The sequence below is a fragment of the Coenobita brevimanus genome, chromosome 89, assembly GCF_032717465.1.
Source record: "Coenobita brevimanus isolate Jiangsu-jjx chromosome 89, ASM3271746v2, whole genome shotgun sequence".
Classification (NCBI taxonomy): Eukaryota; Metazoa; Arthropoda; class Malacostraca; order Decapoda; family Coenobitidae; genus Coenobita; species Coenobita brevimanus.
This window is the reverse complement of record NC_137042.1, coordinates 28,386,395-28,396,778: the sequence shown is the minus strand read 5'-3', so window position 1 is coordinate 28,396,778 and position 10,384 is coordinate 28,386,395. Positions and strand designations below refer to the sequence as shown.

Genomic DNA, 10,384 nt, shown 5'->3' with positions numbered 1-10,384 from the left:
TTCAGGGGGATGTGGTCGAAGTGTGATGGTAGTGGAATAATAGATGAGTATTTGTACCCTGTGTATGTATGACCTCCAGTATTTTTAGATGTAATGTGTCCGGGTAACTCCAAATGAAAGGGTCTTGAATTTGCTTCTCTTTTGTTTATTTTTATTTATTTTGGAAGAAACCACTTTGCATGCAGGTTACTAGTCTTTTGCTCTTTCTCCACTGCATAGACAAAAGAAAAATACAAACACTACACCGTGCTAGAGGCTGCTGGCAGGGATATTGCAGTCAGCCTTCAAATTATAGGAAAATCAATGATGCTCGCGTGAGTGCCAAGGCTATTCTCCATCTGTAGAAAGTTACACTCGCCATTTTTTAAACTTTGTATACCCGAGCCCTTTACCCTTTAACCCCTGGGCCTCTCCTCAGCTGAATTAAATAGTCTGACATTAGGTTTCTTCTTTGCTATCTTTGTTTTGCCCTCGGAGTCCAGTCACTCTCGTTAACAGGAGCTAATTTAGAGCCTATTAGTCTACTGCGTTTTCCCTATGATAAAAACACAATATAAATTACGTGTTGGGGCTGGTTAATTCTTTCAGCACGTTAGGTTTTTTTATTGTCTCTATCTCCAAACGATTTTTTTTTTTTTTTTTTTTTTTTTTTTTCAAATCATGACAACGATCTGATTATGATGGAGCTGGAAGAAAAGAAAGAGGGGAACTGCAGTCTGCCGTTTGATACATGTTAGGTAGCTCATGTAACTGCGTGACTAGGTTACTAAATAAGACATGGACATTCAAAAAGATAGCCCTCACCCCCACCAAATCCTCGAACTAAAACTGGCATAAAAAGGTGAAATAAATCATAGAAAAATAAATGTGAACATTTTATAGCAAATGCGTTTGTTTAAGTTCTCCAGGTTCCAAAAGTCTCTCCAGAGGTTATTCAAATCTTCTGGTGAAACAAACACACTCTTTCCACCTTAACTTGGCTTTTCGTCCTTTTGCAGCATTTTTCCGTAGCTCAGTGGCAGAAAAAGAGTCCTGCCGTTCTACATACTTACTTTCCACCAACACTTCTTCGTGGCTTCCATCATACTGTAATATTAATTTACTGCTACAGCCCAGCATTCACGATTGAGAAATGGCAGTTTTAGGTCAAGTTAAGAGTAAAAAAAAGTGTAGTGAAGATTTACATCCTTCCTATAAACACTTTTTCGTGACTAGCATCATACTGTAGCCTTAATTTACGTCACAACTCAGCATTCAAGAAGGAGAGATGTTAGTTTTAAGCCAAGTTAGAGTGAAAAGAGTGTAGTGAAGATGTTAATAGACTCTTGGTGATCTTTTTAACGAACTGCTGACGTTGTCTGCTGACTTGCTGCCATTCTGCTGGTTCCTGACCCCTGTGAACGCCCACATCCCTGACTCGTACCTCTCTCTCCCCGACACCACACCGCACCACCACACCACCGCATCACACCACCACACCACAGCACTACACCGCACCACCACATCTCATCACACCACCACAAGCCAAAACACAACACACCACAACACCACACCACTCTACCCCACTCCACACCATATAACATCACACCACCTTCACCACACACCACACCACACCACCCTCACCACACCACAACACCCTCACCACACCACACCACTCTCACCACACCACACCACACCACACCACACCACATTCTAGCTAGGCTTAGTTGCCACATTTTGTTTTTCCCCCCCTATTCTAGTTTCACATTTACTCTGGGCCCAGACGCCATATCCAGAAACTTTCTAGAACTTAACCTCTTCAGACTGAGGCGTCTCTTAAACTAATCAATTTCGTTTGACGCAACCCCGCTTAAAAATTTAATGCAGATTTGTGTTAACATCTTCATTATAAAAATCTCTCCTAAGTTGAAAAAATCGATTAATTAACGGAGAAAGAAGAAGAAGAAGAAGAAGATGATGAAGAAGAAGAAGAAGAAGAAGAAGAAAAGAAGAAGAAAAAAGAAGAAGAAGGAAAAATACATACTAGGTCCTCGAGGTGAAGAAGTTAATGTTTTCTTTTGTGTATTCTTTCCTTTCCTTTTATCGTTTTCTTTTTCCTGTACAGCTACCAAAGTCGTCACAGTCAAATCAGACAGCCTCAAGATGGAGAACTAAATCTACAGTGTATATATTGAAAAAAAATATATATGGGTTATGAAAATGCATTAATTTAGTGGGATAAAGACGTGTTTATCGTGGAATTTGGTTGGGATCCAATTGTAATATTTTTTGAATTCTTAGCCCGATAGTCACTTGTTTTTACTCCGTCCCCTGCGTTCACCCCGTCCACGTGACCTGCTGGGTGTGTGCTGGCTCTCTCCCAAGCTGACACACACACACACACACACACACACACACACACACACATCCCCCACCTCCCCGCACCTACCAAGCTCCCCCTGTACACACACACACACACACACGCACACACACACGGGTAAGCACCGACCACCACTCCTCGTTCCTCCGCGTCCCCCTCATTTGTAAAATCCACACACACACACACCTTCCCCATCTCCCTGCTCCCCCTCCCTCACTTGTACATTCACGTTCCCCCTTCCCTTTCCCCTCCCTTCCCCTTCTCCCCCCTCTTCCCCCTCCCCTTTCCTGTCCCATCTCCCTACTACTCTTTCCTAAGCTTTCCCACTTTCACACACGTCCATTTCCCTCCGTCTCCTCCTTCCTCCTCAACCTATCTCTTCCTCACCACTAGGCAATGTCCTTTTGTATATCCAGAAGGCTAATGGCAGAATGGGACGTGACTACATCGTATCCATAGCACTTCTTCATGACTAGTACCGTGTTAAGCTCTTTTAACGTCAGTATACAGGATGGAGAGAGTGCAGTTTCATGTCTATACCTGTTATATTTTAGAGACCTAAAATTACCATCTCTCCATCTTGAATGCTGAGTAGTGGCAACAGACTAACGCTAGAATATGATGCTAGTCACAAAGGAGCGGCATACAGAGATACTGATCTATACTATTGTCTTTTTAAACTACTGAGCTACGTGAAATAAGTACAAAAAACCCTATGATATGTGCCAAGTTAGGGTGAAAGACCTATAGTTAGAGTCATATGAGGGTTTAGAAGGTGATTTGGTGGGTTTGGTGCTTGCCCCGCATTTGGAGGACACTCTGAGTGGTGGGTTCGAGCTCCACAGACTGCCACTGAGTCTGTGCGATGGACACTTACAATATAATACCAGTCTTCAGCAATCCAGTAACAAAACCTCCACCATACCACTGTCTACTTCTCCTGTCTTCTGTTTCTCCTTCTATGCCTTGTCTGTCCTACCCTCCTCCTGACCCCCTTTGACTTTACCCTTTAGGAGAGAGTGTGGTTGCCTGTTCTCCCCGTCACCCCAGCTAACCACCCCGTCTAAGCACCCTGCACCCAGGTAACTCTAATGTGACCCTATTCCACCCACACTCGCTTCACCGCCACCACAACCACCACCTTTCACTCACCACCTTTACCCATTGCCGTCCAGTCACTCACCACCTTTACTCATTGCCATCCAGTCACCTCTACCCTCACTGTTTCTGATACATACACACTCACACACTCACTCACTCACTCTCTCACATATTCACTCACACACTCACTGACTTTCACACACTCGCTCAGTCAGAAGCCTGGTAGTGAAGGCTGGGTGCCTACGTGCGCTCACCTTACCTCACTTGGACTCTCTCACCCTAACCAACACCCCTCATTCTCACCCTGGCTCCTTTCCACCCCTCCCTCTCACCCTCACCCTGGCTCCTTTCCACCCCTCCCTCTCACCCCCACCCTGGCTCCTTTCCACCCCTCCCCTTCCCTTCCCCCTAGCTCCTTATATTCTTACGTTCTTTACGCCCTGATATCGTCTTTCATATCACTAGTCGGAGATTTTCCTCCTTTTGCGGCATAATTTCCTTAGCGATTTGGCAGAATAAAACAATACTACGGTTCAACAGGCTGCCCATAGTACTTCTTCGTGACTAGCATCATATCGTAGTGTTAATATCTTGTTACAGCTCAAAAATGAGGAATAGATGACTGTTATACTCTGAAGACAAGTATTCCCAAGCTCTGTGAACTAAGAAACTGTCGATTTAAGGATGGTGGAAGGATTCATCTGTTTTATACTAGGTAACGTCGAATTATTTCAGGCTTTAAATGGAAAATGAATCGTTACTGAGGAGTTGCTACGGAACGCCCAGTGGCAACAAGAGCGTGGCGCCCCTTCTTCTGTCGCACCCACCACCCCCACAGCCGCACCCTACACAGGCCTCATTTCGTCCCCTTCCCCCTGCCTCGTACCCTTCCCATCCCAACCACCCCTCTCTCCTTCCCTCCCTCCCTCTCCCATGCTTACTCTACCCCTCCCTTCCACTCCCACTCCCATCCTCCCCCTCCCTTTCCAACCATCTCCCTCATTCCTCTCCACCACCATTCCTCCCTCCTCCCAGCCTTACCCACAGTCCCCCTCCTTCCTCCCTCCACCCTTTCGTTCCTCTCCTCCTGCCTTCCCTCCCCTCTTTCCCCCCTCCTCCTTCCTCTCCCCTCCCTTCCACCCCTCCTCTTTCCTCTCCCCTCCCTTCCACCCCTCCTCTTTTCTCTCTCCTCCCTTCCACTCCTCCTCCCTCCTCTCCCCTTCCCTGCTTCTCGGTACACAACCTTGACGTCGCTCTTGCAACTCATGTGGGGTTTCCAGCGTGTTCTCTCCCTTACTTGGTTTTTACACGTGCCTCCCCACCATCACTTAATACCATTATATAAACTCTTTTTACTTTAACTTGGCCTAAAATTGCCATCTCTCCATCTTGAATGCTAAGCTGCAACAAAAGGTGAACTCTAGAACATGGCGCTAGTCACAAAAAAAAGTGTTATGGGAAGATGTAGAGCTGCAGCCTTTGTCTCTTTAACATGGCCTAAAATTGCCGCCTCTCCATTCTGAATGCTAAAATGTAACAAAAGCATAACACATAGAGTCACAAAGAAGTGCTGTGGAAAAGATGTAGAGCTGTAGCAATGTCTGTTTCAACCACTGAGCTACGTGAAGTAAGTTGCAAAAGGACGAAAATCTAGGCCAAGTGAGAGTTGAAAAAATTGGTTGACGAATACATAGTGGAAAAAATCGAGCCATCTGAAACACGCACCAGTAGAGATAGGGTTTTCATCGTATTTCGCCCATTGTAAATTTTCTTCAGGCGGAATTAAGAAGATAGTTGTTTCTCTGTAGGCCAGTCATCTATCCTTACTATGTTCTGCATCAGCCTAGCCTCAGGACCCTACCCCTTCATCTTCTTCTTTGCTGTTTATCCATCTACCTATCTATATCGAACCATCCATTCATCTATATATCCACCTGCCTACCTACAGTACCTTCTTACCATCTGCCATCACCACACCACCACCACCACCACCACCACTACTACTACTACTACTACTTCTACCACCACCACCACCTGTAATTATACGCTTCAATACGATCTGCTGATGATTCTTCCTTTATGGCCTCTGTATCCGTAACCACAGCCCTAGATACGAGCAAAGTAGTGGAGATGAGCTGGCTGATTGCAGGTATTATATCTGCTTACATTATGTTCAGTCACAAAAACACACATAACAACGTAGATAATTTATGTTTATATTCGTACTGAACATTAAGCAATACAGTATTCACATAATCCTGAGAAACAATAATAATACAGGAATCCAAACCAACTATAAGAAAGAAACATGAGGACAATGGTAAGTACAGACACAGTTCAATATACGTACAGTAAAAACATTCATATAGACTACAAGTATATGTTTACAGGAATAAATTACTGTACAGACAAACAACGTAAAAATACATTATACAGCCACACATATATGTAGATACACACAGGAAATTCCCCCCTCATCCTCCTCCCTCCATCATGACACATTCTTGTTGCCCAGCCAAGTTTTCCACCTGCCCACTCTCCTCACCCCCCCTTCCCTCTTCGCCCCTCACCCTGCCTCATCCACTCACCCCTCCCACCCCCTTCACCCTTCTCATCCCTCTCACCCTCCCATCTCACCCCTTTCGTCTCTTTCCTCTTCTCTTTTCACTCCTGCCCCTCCTTCTTTTCACATCTTTCCACCCTCTTTTATTCCTCACCCATTCTCATCCCTCTACAACCCACCACACCCCTCCGCACCCAATCTAAACCCCTCCCTCTCACACCTCTACATCCCACCACACCCCACCACACCCCATCTAAACACGTCTCTCACCCCTCTACACCCTACTACAACCTCTACACCCATCTCTCACCCTTCAACACCCCACCACACCCTCTACACCCCTCCACACCCCATCTTAATCCCCTCTCTCACCTCCCTTTACCCCGCCCCGTCCCACAACAACCCTCCCGATGCCTCACGCCAACACCCCTTTAAGTTAGCTCTCGTCTCTATTTATGGCGCCATTTTTCCCTCTATCGTCACGGTGCGAGGTGGAGCTCTAACAAAATCAAACCTCCTCTTTCTCCAGCAGTGATGTGTTTCGTGTTTCCAGCGCTGTTGTTTGTTTTGCAGGTTGTGTTGTGGAGGTATCTGGCAATAATTAAGTGTCTCCTTCCTTTCCTCTGCCATCCTCTCCCCCCCTTCCCTCCTGCCACACACTCACACACACACACACACACACACACACACACACACACACTGTCGAGATGCCAAACTCTGATTCTCCGAAGTACACACTACATTTTTTTGTTAATGCTCGTTGGCATAGAGCATAGCTAGGCCTTATTTGGCTATTTAGTCCGATTTTCGACCTTAATATTGTCCTTTGTATGATTCATATCATACCGAAATCAGTTAGAGGATTTTAATAAGTAACTGAATAAATCGCCAGGGAGGATGGGGTTACGAAGCTTGCAAATCGGGAAGACGACCTGAAGTCGAGATCCCAAAATAGATTCTTCCCGAATTATTATTATTATTATTATTATTATTATTATTATTATTACTATTAATATTATTATTATTACCAGCCCACAGGCAGCCTTCGGCGGCTGCCGCTCCATGTCAAAAAGCCAGAAATGAATCATAACTCGGGAACCTGTGGCCCGACGGAACTGGAAATTGTTATATTCATCAAGTTAGAGCATTTTAACGGTACCTTGCTCTAACAAAGATTGCGCCGTGTTGCGCCGTTTTTGCTGTGTTACAGTAACAAACAAACCAACAAACATACAGAAACCCGATCATTATAATATAGATCATCATTATTATCTTTTTTTTTTTTATTATTTTAACAGCCAAGCTTTCTGGGTCAGTGAACTCTCTCGACGTAAGGTGGCGGATGTTGATGAACTTCGGTCTCATAACACCTCTTTCTTTGCTATTTATTTTCAAATGACACTAAATAAAATAGGGAAGTGAACTGGATATCGGTTTGCTTGTGAGGATGTTAAATCGAACGACAAGTATCCAGCCCACCTACACCACACCAAGAGCCATACCACTGTCTACCACCACCATTTTTTTTTTCTTTTTCACCGTCTGTGTCTTTTATCTGTCCAATCCCTCCTCTATCCTTTTCCAGTTCATTCAGCATTGTAAAATCGTCTGACGTTTCCCAAAAATAAAATTGCTTAGTACGTGCGTCTCGGGTAAGGGATTAAAGAGGCCCGTGGGATGTGACGCTTGTGATTGATGATGACCTGGGTTGACCTCTCCCTAATGACTCGTAAACAGAAAGAGGTGATTAATGACCGGAAAAGCAAATCTCAGTTACAGTTTAAAATATCCTAGGTTTGTTTCTGAATCTGGGTCTTGAATTCAGTGGTGTCTTTGGCCCCTATTCTCGTCGGGTAAGGAGGCTCCATAACACCTCTTCTTTTGCGATTTATTTTCCAGACTACCGATTGGTATCCTCAATCTTGTTTCTTATACTTTTCTTAATATCGACATAGATTACATAAATCAACACACAAGAATATAATAACGAAGCAGAATCAGAAATAAACTGGTAAGGAAGAGATGTCGAGCTTCCTAATCGCGTGAGAAAGCTGCCCTTAATTTTACAGTGTCTAAGATTGTTCAGATAAAAGAATTAGACCTAAATACTGAATCAATGTTTATTATGTGTTTACCTGTGTACCCCGTGACGTGCCAGTGGTTCCGTCACCCTGCCCTGCCAACCACTTGCACCCTGACCCAAAGGTGAGGGGGAGAGGGTGTTGGTTGGGGAAGGGAGGGGTGTTGGTTGGGGAAGAGGTGTTAGTTGGAGGGAAAGGGTGTTGGTTAGAGGGAGGTGTTGGCTGGGGTAGGGAAGGGTGTTGGTTGGGGGAAGGAGGGGGGAGTGTTGGCTGGGGGGAGGGGGTGTTGGTTGGGGAAAGAGATGTTACGAAAATCTCCCAAGTTAATGAAAATACAGCGCTTATTGAAATGTAGTTTCCGTCGCAAATATTTCAGCATAAATGCATTGTTTCTGACGCAGCTTTTCTGACGTAGGTGTATTTCTTCGACGCAGTGAATCTGACATATATTTTTTCCGACGTAATCTTGCAAACGTTATTTTTTTCGACACAGTATGACATGTATTTTTACGAAGCAATCCAACACTAATGCATTTATTCGATGCACTCTGACAATGGTACTTTTACGGAGCAATCAGACACAATTTTATTTTTTATGACGCAATCTGACAAATGTAGTTTCCCGACGCAATCTGACATACTCGTAAGTGTATTTTTACGACGCAATCTGACAAATGTGTTTTTACGACGCAATCTGACATGTATTTTTACGGCGCAATCTGACGCAAATGTATTTTTGCGACTCAATCATTCGGACATACAGTGAATACGTTCTCTCTGCCAATTACGCTGCACTGTGTCACTAGGCCATATTTTTGTTGACTAATAAATTTTTTAGCGTATTTTGGGACGTATTTATCAGGAAAGCAATGAAATAAGATGAACGGCGTATCGTCACCCGGAAACTAGAGCTCATCTTCTCGTCGGGAGGCTACCTACTACCTCTTCCTTAACGATTTATTTTTGGATATGGCTGGTTAATATCCTTTAGTGCGTTAGTAATGCAAAGCACGTCGATGTTTGAAAGATTTGTATAAGAGATGAAGGGAGTAAGGTGTGATAAAATAAATCACTTAGGGGAAGGTGTTATGGAGTTTTGCTTAACCGACGAGAACAGGGACAGTTTTGATAATTATGGGATGAAACACTAATGAATATTTATTGTCTTTATTATTGTTGGAAAAAATGACTACAGACTGTTCACTGGTATATTTTCACACTGATAACTGTAACAAAAAATCATGGCACTGTAATATTAAAATACAAAATAATATCGACACAAAATATGCAACGTATATGTTTTTACTGCCTGTTGAAAATGTGACAAAGAACTGTCACCTACAAAGACCATAAGGTAACATAAGTACTTGCCATATAAAGTGTCAGTTGTAATCCTTTCAGTATTTATGACCCACGGTGAGAAGAAGAAACAGTCCTTCAGTTACAGTCTTAGTTTTAGTTCTGTCTTCTGGAATTATTAGTCATATTCTCGTCGTTATATGCAGGACACTCTAAGCACTTCTTCCTTAACGATTTATTTGGCTTATCACACTTTCAGAGGATATAAACAACATAAAGGATCATAAGAAAAAAAAAATGCTAAGGAACAAGTGCTAAGAAATGTAATATACCAACGAGTTTACTCTATACAAGAGAGAGTATTAATGTGTAATATACAAAAATAAATTGCTATGAAAGAAGTAGCAGTAGCCTACATAAAAGAAAATCTCCTATGCCAACAACAAATACTGAACTATAAAGGTCCCCATAGATGCTCAGTTTTTTTTTTTTTATACAAGTTCAGGTCACATTCAAGGCTGTTTGCGCATGTATGGTAGCAATTTTTGGCATGCACACAACTCTGGGCTGTCTCGAGTCACGTCAATTGATGGGTCGAAGCCCACTGGTTGGACAATGGGGTTTGAGCGTGTGTGTGGTGGCTTGATGTGCAGGGAGTTGAGAGTCAGCGTGGAGGTGACAGTCAGCCTAGCCGGGAGACAGAAGGTAAGAGGTGACGGGGTGTTGGTGCCTACTTTTGGTTCTTGGTTCTTAATTTTTGATATACTCTTGTCTTGTATCTTCGTCTGGTCTTTATTATATTGTACTCATGCTTTTGTGTTGTGCTATTTACATATCTGATTTTTTTTCTTTTTTCACAGGATGGCGAGTAAAGTCACACGGAAAAGAACCTATAATGAAGCATTTTAGCAGCATGGCTTTGTGAATATGCCAGATTCGTCTGTAGATCGCCCACAATGTGTGTTGAGCTGAAAAGTTCTC

At 43.5% G+C, this 10,384-nt stretch overlaps 1 long non-coding RNA gene across 2 annotated transcripts in view; it reads left to right on the top strand.

Annotated features, from left to right (window-relative positions):
* The window catches only part of LOC145411322 (uncharacterized), an 11,177-nt gene extending 798 nt beyond the window's left edge, over positions 1-10,379 (top strand). For both annotated transcript variants that reach the window (XR_013899410.1, XR_013899411.1), the window contains exons 2-3: positions 9,909-10,108; positions 10,264-10,379. This is a non-coding gene — a long non-coding RNA (uncharacterized LOC145411322). The remainder of the gene's footprint in view (positions 1-9,908; positions 10,109-10,263) is intronic.
* The last annotated feature ends 5 nt before the right edge of the window (positions 10,380-10,384 follow it).